We start from the raw sequence: 17,170 nt of genomic DNA, 5'->3' as shown, positions 1-17,170 counted from the left end.
TGAATTGAGTAACGATGTTCCTCCAAATGAATTTCTTTGCATCCACGTCCCTGATGTTGGCCAGGGGCTCGGCTTCAACCCATTTGGTGAAATAGTCTGTGCCGACCATCAGGTATCTTTTATTTCCTGCTGCTTTCAGGAAAGGGCCTACGATATCCAGGCCCTATTGAGCGAACAGCCAAGGATTGGAGAGGGGATTAAGGGCCCTTCTCGGTTGGTGGATATTTAGAGAAAACCTCTGTCATTGATCACACTTCTTGGCGTATTCTTGGGCTTACCTCTGCATACCCGGCCACTAGTACCCTTGGGTGAGGGCTCTGTATGCCAGTGATCTGCCTCTTGTGTGACTCCCGCAAATTCCCCTATGCAATTCTTCGAGTAGTAGCGCTTCGAGGTGTACACATAGTAGATACGGCCCAGAATAGAAGCGCTTGTACAGCTTGTGATCCTCAGACAGCCAAAACCAAGGAGCTTTTCTGCGTATTTTCTCAGCTTCTGGTTTCTCTTCTAATAGTGCATCATCTTTAAGAAAACTCACTATGGGATCCATCCAACTTGGACTCACTCTAACATGATGGATTCGAACCATATCCTTTTTTACTATGTCTGCCCTGTACAAGTCCTCGACAAGGATGATTTGAGGTAAACCCTACTCCGAGGATGTGGCCAACGAATCCGCATGCGTGTTCCCACTCCTAGAGACGTGTGTCAAGTTGAGGAATTCAAAGTCCGATTGCAAGCACCTGACCTGACTCAGGTACTCCTGCATTTTCACATCTCTGGCTTCTAGCTCACCCCTCACTTGGCCTACAACCAATCTTGAATCCGATAACACTTCTAACGTCTTCCCTCCCATTTTCTACACCATGGTCATTTCTTGCAATAAAGTTTCATATTCGGCATCGTTGTTTGTGACCGAGAACCCTAATCTCAAGGACTTTTCTATGGTAATCATCTCAGGGGATATTAGGACTAGCCCTACCCCAAACCCCCTTTGGTTTGCCACGCCATCAACGTATGCTTTCCAACGTGAGGCTCCTTATGCAGAGATTGTGCCAACCAATTTTTCATCCATGTTTTCCTCTTTTGCTATTGCTACTATTAGGGGCTCAGCAAATTCGACTATTAAATCAGCGAGGACTTGGCCCTTGACGGAGGTCTGAGGCATATATTTGATATCAAAAGCCCCTAGAACCGTGCTCCACATGGCAATTCTTCTTGTGTAATCAGCACTTCGGAGTACCAACTTGAGTGGAAGCTGAGTTAGAACAACGACCGTGTGCGCCTGGAAGTAATGAGGGAGTTTTCGCGTAGTATGCACCACTGCCAAAATCGCCTTCTCCAAAGGTAAGTAATGCACCTTAGCCTCATGTAACGATTTACCCACATAGTAAACTGGTCGTTGTATGCCGCCATCAATCCGTATTATCACCAAGTTTATAGCGTGAGGGGCCACCGCGATGTAGGCGAACAAAACCTCGTCAGCCTCAGGGCTAGACATGATGGGTGGCTGCAACAGGTATTCTTTAAGTTGCCGGAAGGCTAAGGCACAGTCCTCGGACCACTCAAATCCTTTCCATTTGTTCATCAGGAGGTAGAAGGGTCGGCATCAATCCGCAGATCGGGAAATAAACCAATTCAAGGCCGCAATTATTCCAGTGAGTTTCTAGATTTCTTTTGGGTTCCAAGGAGCTTGCAAATTGTAAATCACTTTGATCTAATCTGGGCTCACCTCAATTCCCCTGTGAGTTACCATATAGCCCAAAAATTTGCCAGATCTGACACCAAATGAGCACTTAAAGGCATTGAGACGCAGTTTGTGTTTTCTTAAGGTATCAAAAATGACTCCGAGATCTCGCACATGCTCTGACACCACTTTACTCTTTACTACCATGTCGTCTATATAGACTTCAATACTCTTGCCCAGCTACGGCTCAAACATTCTAGTCATCATCCTTTGGTAGGTAGACCCTACATTCTTCAAACTGAAAGGCATCACTTTGTAGTGGTAGTTTCCAATAGGAGTCACGAATGCCATTTTTTCTTGATCACCCGGGGCTAGTGGCATTTGATGATAACCCTGAAAGGCATCCAAGAAGCTTATTCGAGAATGGCTTACAGTTGCATCCATTAACTGGTCTATCAGAGGCATTGGGAATGGGTCTTTTGGGCACGCCCTATTCAAGTCTATGAAATCGACGCAAATTTGCCACTTCCCACTATACTTCTTTACCACTATTGTATTGGCTAACCATTCGGGGTAGAAGACTTCTTTGATAGCCCCTACTTTTTTTAGCTTTGTTACTTCATCTTTGACAGCGTTGGCATGCTCTTTTGACGGGTGTCGAGGTGGTTGCTTTTTGGGAATGACGGATGGGTTAACGTTTAGATGATGGCAAATGAAGCTTGGATCAATCCCTGGGGCCTCGTAGGCGTCCCATGCAAACACGTCCACATTTTTTCTATGAAACCCGATCAGTTCTTCTTTCTCTCGAAGTGGTAGTTCTGAGACAACTTGAAAGAACTTCTCTGGATCAGTGTCAATGATCACTTTTTCTAGATTTTCGCATTTTACCTCCTCGGCTGGCTCATTAGCGAGCAATGCCGGGGTGGCTGATTGCTATAAGTCTTTTCTAATAGAGGCCGAGGGCTCTGCATTGGATTGGCGTGAGATTGCAACCACCATGCACTGTCTGGCCATGGCCTGATTTCCCACAATCTCCTCAACTCGACCATCTGATAGGTATTTTACCTTTTGGTGAAGTGTAGAAGAGACGGCCCCTAGGGCATGGAGCCATGGTCTGGCCACTATAGCTGTGTAAGGCGAATAGGCGTCGACCACAATGAAATCCACCTCCACCACGTCTGAGCCAGTTTGAATGGGCAGTCTGATCTGGCCCCTTAGTGTAACGATTTTCCCTTCGAAACTCACTAAAGGGGAATCATACGCTGTTAGGTCTTCAGATTTAAATTTTAGCCCCCTGTATAGGTCGAGGTACATTACTTCCACTGCGCTGCCCTGATCCACCAGCACTCTCCTCACATCATATCTTCCAATCCTGAGTGTGACGACCAGAGCATCATCGTAGGGTTGGGTGGTTCTAACCTTGTCATCATTTGAGAAGCCCAATACGGATGATGCTATCTTCTTGGCTTTTTTAGACTCTCGATCGTCATGTTCGGTGGGAAGCCGAGCTACGGACATTACTCTGGAAGGACAAAAGCCGGTCCTTTCAGAGGCAGCGAGAATGACATTTATCTTGCCTATGGGCGGTCTCAAGGAGGTGTCCCTCCGTGCCTCAGTACTTGCCTGTCCTTGTTGGCCACTGGAGTGATGTAAAAGGTGACTTAATTTTCCTTCTCAGACCAAATGGTCCAGGTGGTTCTTCAAGTTTCTGCAGTCCTCGATGGTATGCCCTGGTTTTTGGTAGTATTGGCAATACAGGTTTTGGTTGCACTTCATAGGGTCTCCTGCCATCCTATTTGGCCATTTAAAGAACGACTCACTCTTGATTTTCTCCATAACCTGATGTATCGAATCTCAGAATACAGCATGAATTGTCTGCACACTAGGAGATCCGGATTGCTCTGTATAGACTATCCTCGGTCGGTTGTTGTTATCAAATCAGTCTGACCCAAAGTCCCTACTCTCCTGAGGGACAACCTTCACTTTACCCTTACCCAATTGCTGGTCCTCTTCAACTCTTTTATTCTTGTCGATTCGGTCCATGATCTGGCGTAGACTGGTGACAGGCTTCCCTGTTAGGGATTTTCTTAAACCATGTTTGGTTGGGAGGCCGCTCTTGAAAGTACTGATGACGACGTCATTGTTGTTGCCCTCTATCTCATTATACATCTCTCAATACCTGTCCAAGTATGCTTTCAATGTTTCCCCTTCTCGCATGGACAAAGACAAAAAGGAATCTAGGGGCCAAGGAACCCTGCTACTCGTGATAAAGTGAGAGCCAAAGGCCTGGGTTAGCTGCTTAAAGGAGTCTATGGAGTTTGGCCTGAGGCCATCAAACAATCTCATCGCCATCAGTCCTAGGCTGGACGGAAACACTTTACACATTAAAGCCTCATCTTTGGAGTGGACGACCATCCTTTGGTTGAACTGGCTCACGTGCTCTACAGGGCCTGTTCGACCGTTGTACAATCGTCGAGGAAGCTTAGGCCCTTCTATCCTGTGTGTGAAAGGTGACTTGGAGATTCAATCCAGGGTCTTGCTCATGGCGTCGTTCACCAAGCCTTTATGGGATAGACTTTTGTGACTGCATTTATGATAATGTTCTTCCTCATAGGAAAAGGTCTCACTTGGTGGAGTTCTTGACCTTTGCCTATAATTGTGGTCTTCTTCGTCGCTTGTGTCTGAGCTAGAAGGGGGACGCTTCCTTTGCGCACAACGCAGTTTCCTTTTCAAGTCGTCGATCTCCTGCTGTAGGGCTCTGTTATCATCCTGCTTTTGGGATATGTGACTTCTCACCTTAGAATGGCTTTTGCTTGTATGGGTAGTGCGTACACTACCCTCATGACGCTTGTCTTGATCCCTTTCTCGCTTAAGGTTAAGAAAGTTGTCCTGCCATTGAGAACTTGTAGGTTCCGATCGGTGTGGACCTACTTGGTGTGACCCTGATCCCACCATGTTTAACCGTTGCGATTGCTGAGGCATAAGTTCTTCCCACAGACGGCGCCAATTATAGAGACACGATTTGAGGCCCAAGCCAACAAGTGTAAGGGTCTTGGCCCAACAATCCCAATACAATGAATTTATAGAGAATGGGTCAAAGAACTAGATCCTAGTAAATTGAACAACGGCTAGTCTTGGGTTAGAATGAATGTCAAACACAAATAATAGGCATTAATCTCAATGGACTATCAATCCGAGAAGATCACAATCATCGTATATTGATCACAATGGAATATCAAGATAGTTTAGATTGCTCTCCCCCCCCCCCCACCCCATCTCATGAGGGCTCTTCCACATTATATAGTTCCTTTCTGGTCATCTGGACCTTACACTTGTTGATCATCTGGGTCCTCACTTGAGTACCCATCCCATTAGACACCCCTTTTAGCCTCCTGGGAGTTGTGGCAGCCAAGGCAGCACTGTTCAGGAGTCTTCTCCACATTAATACGGCCAAAAAAGTAGTTGCAACGCATTTAATGTGGTGGTGGCAGCTTTTCCTTATATATTTTGAGTTTTCTTTCCTCTCACATATTCATGGGGCGCACCTCAGTTGCTAGAGAACACACTTGGTTTACGTTTGTCGTGTCCGAGGAGGAGTTCCTCCTCGGACCTCCTTCCCTTCATCCCCTGCTGATAAGACTTGTAATGTGGATCATTTAAGTCATCTTCTCCTCCTCGGACTTGTTAGTGTCCTCAAATAAGGCCCAAAGCCCAATACATTATTTTGGGCCCTAGCCCCTACAATGACCATTCATAAAATAAATTCCATTCATTATCATTTTCATAGTGAAATTCTTAACAATTTTTCCATTTTTTCAAATTAGGAGGGGGTTAAGAATTGAGAATGTTTCTTATCTCTAGCGCAACTCAAATTTTATTATAGAAACATATCAATGTTGGTACAACTTATAAGGCACTTGGATTCAAAAGGAAAACAAAAAATCAAATTAAAATATATAAAAATGAGATGATGATAATGAGAGAAAAACATATGAGGAAAAAAAATTGAAAATATGAGAAAAGGATCAAATTTTGTGAAAAAAAAAATGATGATGATAGGACCAGAATAAATGAATTTGAAGGCTAAGAATGAAAAGAAAAACACACCAATTTGAGCAACGCACATTGCATTTAAAAATTGAAAACAATAGGAACAATGTCCTTTTTCTATTCTTAGAAAAAAAAAATAAAAAGAAAGACACCTAGAGATTAGGGATTTATAAGATTTTGGTAAAAAGTCTAGAGATTTATAAGATTTTGGTAAAAGTGTGTATTGTTTGAGTGGAGTCCACTTGAGAAACTAACTAAATATTGGAATTGTAAATGGCTAAATGAAATCATTGTTATATTTTAAAGGGAAATAACATAAAAACTAACAATGAATAGATCTCTATGACATTTTTTTTAAAGGAAAGTCATTATCCAAAATCAAAGTAAAGAGAAAACTAAGCAAAACAATAGTAAAAAAAAAAAAAAGCATGAACTATGAAGATGATGAATATTCATAGCTAATTGGAACTCTAAAACCAAAGATTATCTTCTATTCAATAGTTTGAAAACTCCAGGTTCTTGGCATGTTGTACAAGTAGGTGGGCCACTTGGTTACTTTCTCTTTTATTATGATTTAAATTGAGTTAAGAGTAATCTAGACTCATGTATTAGTTGGCCTATCCAACTATACTAGACCAATTTTCTTCCATTGATAGCAAGAAGGTTTTGTGAAATTTTTTGGAGTGGCCAATCATTATAATTTGTAGGGGCCCAAAATATTTTTATACAACACTATAAGAGGATTTCAAAAGTGTTTGGGGGGGGGGGGGGGGGGGCATATGTACCTCCACCCCTGGATGAGGACTACACATATGTACGAATTCCATTGGCTTTATACATATATCTATTGATAGATAAGATACTGTCTCAAATTTAAGACTATCAAATGGCTATTAAATAGCCAAGGTCAGTTCATGACTAAAATTCTCATTTTCGGATGAGTAATACCATATACATAAACTTCTTATTTTTTTCATAATTTTTCAGGTGGTAAGTTGTTTCATTATATATATATATATATATATATGTACCTCCACCCCTGGATGAGGACTACACATATGTACGAATTCCATTGGCTTTATACATATATCTATTGATAGATAAGATACTGTCTCAAATTTAAGACTATCAAATGGCTATTAAATAGCCAAGGTCAGTTCATGACTAAAATTCTCATTTTCGGATGAGTAATACCATATACATAAACTTCTTATTTTTTTCATAATTTTTCAGGTGGTAAGTTGTTTCATTATATATATATATTTATATATATATATATATATATATATATATATATATATTTGCTTATTAGGAACTTGTCGCCTCAATAATTATGAAAAAAAGAAAATTATGTAGACTTGTTGTTTTAGAATTGTTGAAGTTTAACATGCATGGTGTTTGGTTAGATAAAATAAGGAAGTTGTATCTTGTACAATGATTGCATGTAATATCTCTCTCACTTGGAGTAGGTCTCACATTTAACGGATTCACCTCTATGTGATAGAGATAATACACAAAGCTGTTACGCAAAATAATAAATCGAAAATAGGGGGGAAGTATGTGAATGAGAGAAGAGGTGGAAGAGCAACTATTTCCACCTTTTGGTTGAAGGCAGAGAGCATCAGAGCACAGGAAAAGTGATAACGTGGTGTACTGATGCTGTTTTAGTTACACTAGTCTAGTGGTGAGGGCCACGTGGCACTTTTTAAGCTGTTTCTATTAGGTATTTAAGTCAACCTTAAAATCACTTTTGGGAAACTAAGACAGACAATAATTGAAATAAAGCGGCTAACCTCGGCAAAGATAACAAACTTACTATACTTTTAAATAATGGGAAATGTTAAAGACAAATAATTCGAAAATGCTCTCAAAACAAGGTAGTTTGTAGAAGGCTATAGGTGTTTATGGCAACTAGTCATTGATGTTAAGAGTGATATTAGTCAAAATAAATACATTAAATGGGGGTTCAGGCTTAGCTCCAGTGCACTAGAGCCAACATGATATGATTAAAATAAAAACGTTAAATGGTGGGTAAGACTTAACTCTAATGCACTAGAGTCGACACGATATGGACATGGGTCTATATTGTGTCGGCTCCATTGCAATAGAGCAATGGTACTAAGCTGTGTTTGGTGTCCATAAAGAAGAAATAATAATTAAAGGATTAACCAAATTAGTAAATGAAAACCTCCTGCAAGAACTTAATGAATTAAAAGCAGTCATGGAGTTAGGAGCGCATGGGAAGAGAGGACAAAAGGTTCCACTTTTATTTAAATCCAATGATGATAGTTGCTTTATAAACCAAGTAGCTAGGAGTATTTCGTTAGCCAGAAAACACCTGGTTTTTATTTTTCCCAACCACCAGAAATTAAGACACTAATCACACCATGAATTCAATGGAAATAACACACTCCACTCATTTGATTTTTGACCAATGACCACAAAGCTGAGTTATTTAAGAGTTAATACTGATTCTAAGTGATCCATTAGATCCTAGAATTTGAACTTTCTAATCTCTAGCTACCACAGTACCACTGGTGTCAAAAAGGTGCAACTCAATTCAGTTCTGGTTGGAATTGAACTGGTACTAAATTACTTCGTTAGTTCCCATTTTACTAGAGCATGAACCAGATCGACCTACCTAAAAGCACCAAACACAAACAAAATTCTTAACGAGATTACTTCTCAGGTCTGCAGCAAATTACCTATGTTTTACGCTCTCGAGCTCGTTCCAAATACTCTTCCTGATCAAAATTCCTTCTAAATGTTTTATCAACCCCAACAACCTACACCAACAATCCCAAACAAAAATTAATTGAGCCAGTTAAGTTATTTTATTTCAAAGATGAAATTTGAAAATTTTTAATATTTTTAAAAACTTACCGTTGGGGAGATTGAGAGAGGTCCGAGTGAGATTGAGAGAGAGGTTGTTTTGTTCCCGCAAGAAAACAACAAAATAGTGTTCTAATTCAACTGATACTTTTAGTATTTTTAATGTCCATGATTTAAATTCCCATACCCATAACTATTGAAATATATAAATAAATAAAAAGGAAAAAAAGAAAAAAGAAAAAGGAATGCATCATAAAGGACTCAATATTTAATTTCTATACAGTCCAAAAAATATTTTTACATATATGGCCTCAAACATCAATAAGCAACTCACTATTTGATTCAAATTGTAAACAAATCCATGAGGGTTGTAGAAAACTTTTCAATCCCAACAATTGAAACAATTTCTTCTTGCTTTAGTTTTAATATTATTTGTGATGAAAGTTCAACTTTAAACAATACGAGTAAAATATATGAAGTTCAATATACGCTACATAATGACTCAACCTTTTACCTTAATGGATCTTATCCATTTCTTGGTTTCTTCATTTATTGAAAAATAAATAAAAAATTTTCTGCCTCTTCCAAAATTTGTCAACCTTCTAATGATGGATTATCAAAAGTAAAAATAAAAAATAAAAGAGCGATGAATTTTGAAAACTGTGCTGTAATTATTTTGGTTTTTATTTTCCCTCTGAATTAGATCTGCTCCATGGCATCAAGGGTGGCCCAGTGATCTTGGTGGCCTCTTTATGTTTCTCATATTCCTTTTTCTTTTTGGCAAAGTCATTCGAAAATATAGATTTTACAAGTGTAACTCAGTATGTTTATTTGGTGGAAGGACACTATCATTTCGTTTCTTGAGCTAATAGGATCTAGAAAAACTATCTTTGCTGGGAACAACCATGCACTGTGTGTTTTAATAACTAGAAAAATAAAATAGGGCTAACTCTTTAAAGATGTCACACCCCGAACCCAAGTATAAAGATAGGCACGTGACAACTACCGCACGCTTATAAAGTAAACATCTTATAAGTGTGCAAGGCCTTCTTAGCAACTAAAATTTATCCTGAAAAATTAAATCAAATAAATTCAAAATACCTCAACAATTTCTTTATGAATAGATTTCCAATAATTTAATAGGAACAAAATTCAAACCTCATGTACATAATGTCAATTGGCCAATAAATATAAAACTATTAGAAGACCATATAATCCCCAAAATCACTAAGCTTCTTTTCCTGCTCACAACACAACATCAAAATTCTCAAAACTTGCTATTCTTCACAATCTGAAACTAGAAGGGAAAAATGGGTGAGCTGACAACTCAATAAGTAACCAAAATCCTAATAAGTTCTATCAAGTACTAGATCTGTAAAGTATAAGATGTAATATGTGTTTTCAAAGTCATAATATACTATGTGTTTTCAAAATACTGAAGAAGTTTCGTAATCTTAAAATAATAAGTTGCACATAGATCACATACTTTAATTTTACAAATATATCATGGATGATTTAGAAAATGGTCAGTTTTCCATATATATATCAAAAGCTATAACTTACAATAGGTTTCAAAAACACATAAACAATTTTAGTGACTTAAAATAATTCAAATACTCAAACATTTCTAAAATCACATATGTAGTTTTAAGGACTCAAAATAGTTCAAATATTCAAACGTAATTCATATTCTTAATAATCTTATAACTATGGTCATGCTATATCCCCGTGACTGGACATAGCAATATATCTGTAAAGTAATAAGATATAGTACCCGTTTGGATTCAATTGAAAGTGGCGTTTACGTTTTGCGTTTTCAGACTTTTTTTTTTCCCTACGCGTGAACAGTAATATCACATGATTTTACTGTGCAAGGGACAAAAAACACTATTCACGCACTGTTCATGTACTATTCATGCACTATTCATGGGTCCCACAACACTATTCACACATTTAAAAATTATTTTGCTACAGTGTTTTCAGTTTTCAGTTACAGCAAAAATAAGTTCAATCCAAACGTACCCATAATATGAGTCTTCAAAAGTTATGATATACTATGAGTTTTCAAAAATAACCAAAGAAGTTTCATAGTCTTAAAATAATAAGTTACAAATAGGTCACATACTTTAATCTTACAAATATATCATAGATGGTTTAGAAAGTAGTTAGTTTTTCATATATCAAAGCTATAACTTATAATAGGTCCCAAAAATACATAAGCAGTTTTAATGACTCAAAATAGTTCAAATATTCAAACGTAATTCATATTCTTAACAATCTTATGACTATGGTCACGCTATATCTCCGTAACTAGGTATCAGAATACTAATGAATAACCCCCATTGGCTGGGTATCAGAGTACCAATGAATAACCCCCATTGGTTTGAGTATTAAAATATCAATGAATAATCCCTATTGGTTTGGGTATCAGAATACCAATGAATAATCTTCATTGATTGGGTATCAGAGCACCAATGAATAACCCACATTGGTTTGGGTATCAGAGTACTAATGAATAACCTTCATTGGCTGAGTATTAGAATAAATTCATAATCAAATAGTTCATAATTATATCTATGAAATCATATTTTCTAACAAAAATATATCTTATTCAAGCATGTATATAGAAATCATATACTCAGTATTAAAATATATTTGTAATAATCCTTTACTTGAAATCAGTAATACAATATAAATAAAAATTCTCACAATTATAAACAATGTTTAGTAGTTAAAAATACATTAATATAAGCAAAATAAAACTCAATTAGGATAAGGTTACTTACCTCCAAAAGCCATACCAAAAGGATCTTCTCCCTAACACTTCTTTTAAAATCCTTAGATATCACCTAAAACAATTTTGCAAGTATCATTTATTCAATAATCAAATAATTTAAAAATGACTTATAACAGTATCCGACCAACAGAGTAACTACTAATAATATCCAATAATTTCCTTTTTTTACTATCTCAAAGTAAAAATTCCTTGTATATATCCTCTACTGCCTCTAATAAAACCTAGGATACATATTGTCATATAGGGTCAAAAGCATCGCCTAGATCATGTTCCATGATCACTTGCTGACTTCCCCAAACACCCCAATTACCAAACCAATGAACTAATAATAATAATAATATAATAATAATAACAATATTATTATTAGAATGAAGCTCACGTTGGTGCGTTGCTTTATCAAGGGGATTATTCTATGGATTTATATATATATATATATATATATATATATTTGCCACTGCCGTCTCTACCTTTCTTTCAGCATGAGGACAAATCACACAAATCAAGCTCTGACACAAGCTTTTATGGAAACACTACTCTTCCTCTACCCAAACAATAAACAAATAATAATAAGTCAAACAATAAACAAATAATAATAAGTCAAAAAGAAGTTGCTGTTCCTTCTTTTCGTCAAGCGTTTCTTTTCTTTTTTTCTAACTCCATCAATCCGGTACTATTCCTTTAAGAAAAATTATGCAAAACAGACCCATGCGGGTCATGCCTAAAGAAAGTCTCACTGTCGGCCGAAATACTCCCATAAAAAAAAAAAATTCTAAATCCATATAAAACCTAAATCTGACCAAGAATGAGATTTTTCTCATTTTTAGGCTCTTTTCTAGACTGTAGTCAATCCTTCTCTACTTTAATCTTTTGGGTAGTTTCCTCCCTCAAAATATCCCTCTATATACGTTGACTTAATAAACTTATATAGCTAGGGTTTCAACCCTATTTTTCTAAAAACTCCCTTATAATTATAAATTATAAAATTAACCCCACAAAAAATTTACTTAAATACCCTTCCTTTTAATATTTTTTTTTCCGGGTATTACAAAAGAAGATCTTGTAAATTTTTGCTGTATCTCTAATTCTCTTTTTCCTGGCCCCAAATTTAGCCAAAAGAAAATATTCGATCAAAATGAGTATTTTTAAGTTTACAAAAGTTCTTTTGCTAATGAAAATTGAAAAAAACGAACACAGGCCTGCACTCAAAGAAATTGGTTACAAATACAATACATGTAATTGTACACAAAAACATGCCTTAATTAGTATGCATTTGTTCTTTGGCTGCTGAGTCATGATCCATTAGTTGAACATATCAAGATGATGCAATACTTGCTGCTGAGTCATGATCCGTTCAATGATGATGCAAAACTTAGGCACATAGACAAGTTGTTCACCCTTTCTATATACTAGTAAGTTTCCCAAACGAACACAGGCCTGCACTCAAAGAAATTGGTTACAAATACAATACATGTAATTGTACAAAAAAACATGCCTTAATTAGTATGCATTTGTTCTTTGGCTGCTGAGTCATGATCCATTAGTTGAACATATCAAGATGATGCAATACTTGCTGCTGAGTCATGATCCGTTCAATGATGATGCAAAACTTAGGCACATAGACAAGTTGTTCACCCTTTCTATATACTAGTAAGTTTCCCAAACGAACACAGGCCTGCACTCAAAGAAATTGGTTACAAATACAATACATGTAATTGTACACAAAAACATGCCTTAATTAGTATGCATTTGTTCTTTGGCTGCTGAGTCATGATCCATTAGTTGAACATATCAAGATGATGCAATACTTGCTGCTGAGTCATGATCCGTTCAATGATGATGCAAAACTTAGGCACATAGACAAGTTGTTCACCCTTTCTATATACTAGTAAGTTTCCCATGCGATGCACGGATAATGTTATAATGTTTTATGTAAATTTTTTTTTGGAAAATATTATACATATATTATAGCATATTTATTATAAAACTTTTGTAGTAATGAGTTCATCATAAAAAGTAACAATTATAAATTGCACACATATATCTATTATAATTATTTTGTTCAAGTAATGAGCAATAATGAAAACAACTTGGAGTAATATTGTATAATAAAAGTTGATAAAAGCATATTAATTCATTCTATATTATTGATTTTTATTATGTGATGTAATATAAAGCTTCATTACGAATTTTTTCTTCTTCAATGCTTTGTTATTGCGGTATGGTGATGCTTGTTGTTATCATCAGTTTCTCCATCTTCATCATTTGAAATTTAGTCCGTCCATATTTGTTCAATTTTTGAGCTTTCATCATTTTTTCCTTTTGTTGCATCATTTGTATTAATTACTAATGAATTGGCACCGAGAGATTCTTGATTAGATCTTACAAAGTTTGGACTTTGTCGCTAAGATTTTTCGTAGGTATTTGCATTTATATTAAATTTCAATGATGAGAAAATTTTTTATAAATTTTTTATTTTTGTTAATTTTGGAATAGTGCAGCAAAAAGAATTAATATAGCATGTTGAATTGTGTTTTTTTTTTTTTTTTCGTCCATATCTTTTTATCATTTGAAGGCGCATCAAAAATCTTAGCAACTATATAATTTTCAAAACCATCTTTTAGATTGAATTCATTCAAATGAAGTAGAGAAATCCATTTTTTTCCTAATTTTTTTTTTCAAATCATGTGGGATTCCTTCTCCAATATCAATATTTTTACAATAATTTAAATAAGTTGTACCTTAGTTTATTTTTCAGCAAGATCTCGATCTTGTAGATTTATTTAAGATTTTCTCGGCATCTCAATCAAATATCACAAACTTTGTTTTGTTAGTTGCATTAAAAACTTCAATTTGAATCTTGTATTTGAAGTAGTTTGCAATTGTATATATATAGTAGTTATAGTGAGATAAATATATTATAAATATTTGGAGAGTATGTAGTTAATGTGAGTTCCTCTAACTTTGAGATAGAAAGATTTATTTTTGTTTTACATTTTGCACACCAAAATTATCCTGCTTGTAATTTGACATTCCTTTCACAAAGTACGCACAAAATGTAATACCAACCCATTGTTGTATCAATGTTACTTATTATTGCAATACCCTAGCAATTCACATCTTGCAATTAACTTTGAAATTAATATGTATTATTTTTTTAATGTAAATAATATGATGTATTATTATTATTTTACATAAATGATGAGTATAATTTGAAATTATTAATGAACCTGTTTCATAGGATCTCATTCAATACATTTTATCTTTACTATTGTCTTCATATTATTTAAAGATAAATCCTCCTATGAAAATTGTTTTGCATGTATTTTTGGTATTTCTTGTATAGGATCATGTTTTTGACCATTCCTATCATTGAATTTTTTTTAAAGAAAATATTAAGTTAATGGCATTTTGTGAGATAGTATAAGCTATTTATTAGACTTTTTTGTTATTATAAATTTTCGAAATATGCACTTTCAATTATTTCAACAACCTGAGGGATCTCAAGATTTATATATATTTTTGTTGCACTAGTCGATAACAGAGAATTTGTCTGCATAAATTGCATAGAATATTATTAATAGACAAAAGCATATTGAATTGAAATTGGGGGAAAATGAAGAGATATTTCATGAGAATGAGATTTTCTAGAAGTATCATCTATACGTGGGGGAGGAAGAAGAGAGTTTGTAAGAGGGTAAGAGTTTTTGCTTTGATTTACACGTGAAAATAGTCAAACTTGGGTCATAATATGTAAAGTAAGAACTGGGCCTGAGTTTTTCATAAGGTTTGGTCTACTTTTAAAAGGTAATCCATTTTATAGTGAATAATTTTTGGTCTAATTGGTCTAATTGTCAAGAACAGTTCATATCAATATAATAGTAAAAATAAGTTACTATGATCTATTGGGTAACAGTTAAAAAAATTTAATAAAAAGAGGTAAAAAATGCTAAATTTATATAATAGTAAAAATAAATTACTATGATTTATTGGGTAACAATAAATAAATAAATAAATAAATAAATAAAATAAAAAATAAAAACTTAATGAAAAAAAGGTAAAAAATGTTAAATTCAATAAGTTACTATGATCTATTGGGTAACAGTAAAAAAAAAAAAAAAAAAAAAAAAAAAAAAAAAAACTTAATAAAAAGAGGTAAAAAAATGCTAATTTTATATAATAGTAAAAATAAGTTACTATGATTTATATAACAGTAAAAAAAAAAAAAAACTTAATGAAAAAAGGTAAAAATGGTTAAATGCAATATTAGAGTGCCACGTGGTAGGACCTCATATCAATATAATAGTAAAAATAAATTACTATGATCTATTGGGTAACAGTTAAAAAAATTACTAAAAAGAGGTAAAAAATGCTTTTTTTTTTTAATAGAAAATGCTAAATTTATATAATAGTAAAAATAAGTTACTATGATTTATTGGATAACAATAAAAATAAAAAAATAAAAAAAAAAAAACTTAATGAAAAAAGGTAAAAAAAATGTTAAATGCAATAAGTTACTATGATCTATTGGGTAACAGTAAAAAAAAAAAAAAAAAAAAACTTAATAAAAAGAGGTAAAAAATGCTAATTTTATATAATAGTAAAAATAAGTTACTATGATTTATTGGGTAACAGTAAAATAAAAAATAAAAAAACTTAATGAAAAAAAGGTAAAAATGGTTAAATGCAATATTAGAGTGCCACGTGGCAGGACCTCATACACTCTCACATGAGGTCTCTGCTTTTATATATAAATATATATATATATATATATATATATATATTGATGTGTTTGGAAATGTTATACTTAGGTAAAGAGAGTTCCTTATAAATATAATCATTATAAGCTTAATCATGACTTCACCTCTAATGATGAATTGCACATGGTAAAGTTAAGGCCAAATCATGCATGATAGAAGCAAAATCGGACATTATTTTCACCTATGGATTTGATGGTCTCATCCATATAAATGTGTGATTAGATCATGTGTCTTAAATCAACATATGAAGTGTCATCCGTGAGCAATCAAAGTATCAAACAACAACTAGAGAACACAGATTATTAAATATAACTAGAAAAGACAACACAGACCATTTAAAACATTTTCTTAGACTTGGAAATTAAGGCATTAATCACCACTGTTGTCCCAATCAAATGAATACCAAAGCTTAAAGGAATGAATTTTCAACACACAAGATAACTTATAGTTTTCCTGTTTTAGACAAATTAACATTTTCAGGCCTGAGTTATGCAGCTATATGCATGGCTTTGAGTTATGCAGCTGATCTAATGAAAGTGTTTTACTTTCATCACAATATAAATATAAAAAATAATAAAAATTGAAAAACAAAAACTTTGAAAACGTAATAATTAAAATAAATTACATGTCTTTCACACTCTCGAGCTCGTTCCAAATACTCTTCTCGATCAAAATTCCTTCTAAATGTGTTATCAACCCCAACAACCTACACCAACAATCCCAAACAACAATTAATCGAGCCAGTTAAGTTATTTTATTTCAAAGATGAAATTTGAAAAACTTCCTAATTTTTAAAAACTTACCGTTGGGGAGATTGAGAGAGAGGTTGTTTTGTTCTTGCAAGAAAAAAACAAAATATCAAAATCTCATGAAGCTTGTCTCTCAAAAAGTCCATTTAAACCCAAAATCGAAACCCTAAATCGAAAATCGAAACCCTAAACCAAAAATGGGAACCCTAAAACACAAATCAAAACAAACAATTTAAAAAACTTACTGTTAGTCGGCCTTGTGAGAGTGTCTTGAGTGAGATTGAGAGTTTGAGAGAGA

Source organism: Quercus robur, chromosome 9, assembly GCF_932294415.1.
Source record: "Quercus robur chromosome 9, dhQueRobu3.1, whole genome shotgun sequence".
Lineage (NCBI taxonomy): Eukaryota > Viridiplantae > Streptophyta > Magnoliopsida > Fagales > Fagaceae > Quercus > Quercus robur.
This window is presented reverse-complemented; position numbering follows the sequence as displayed.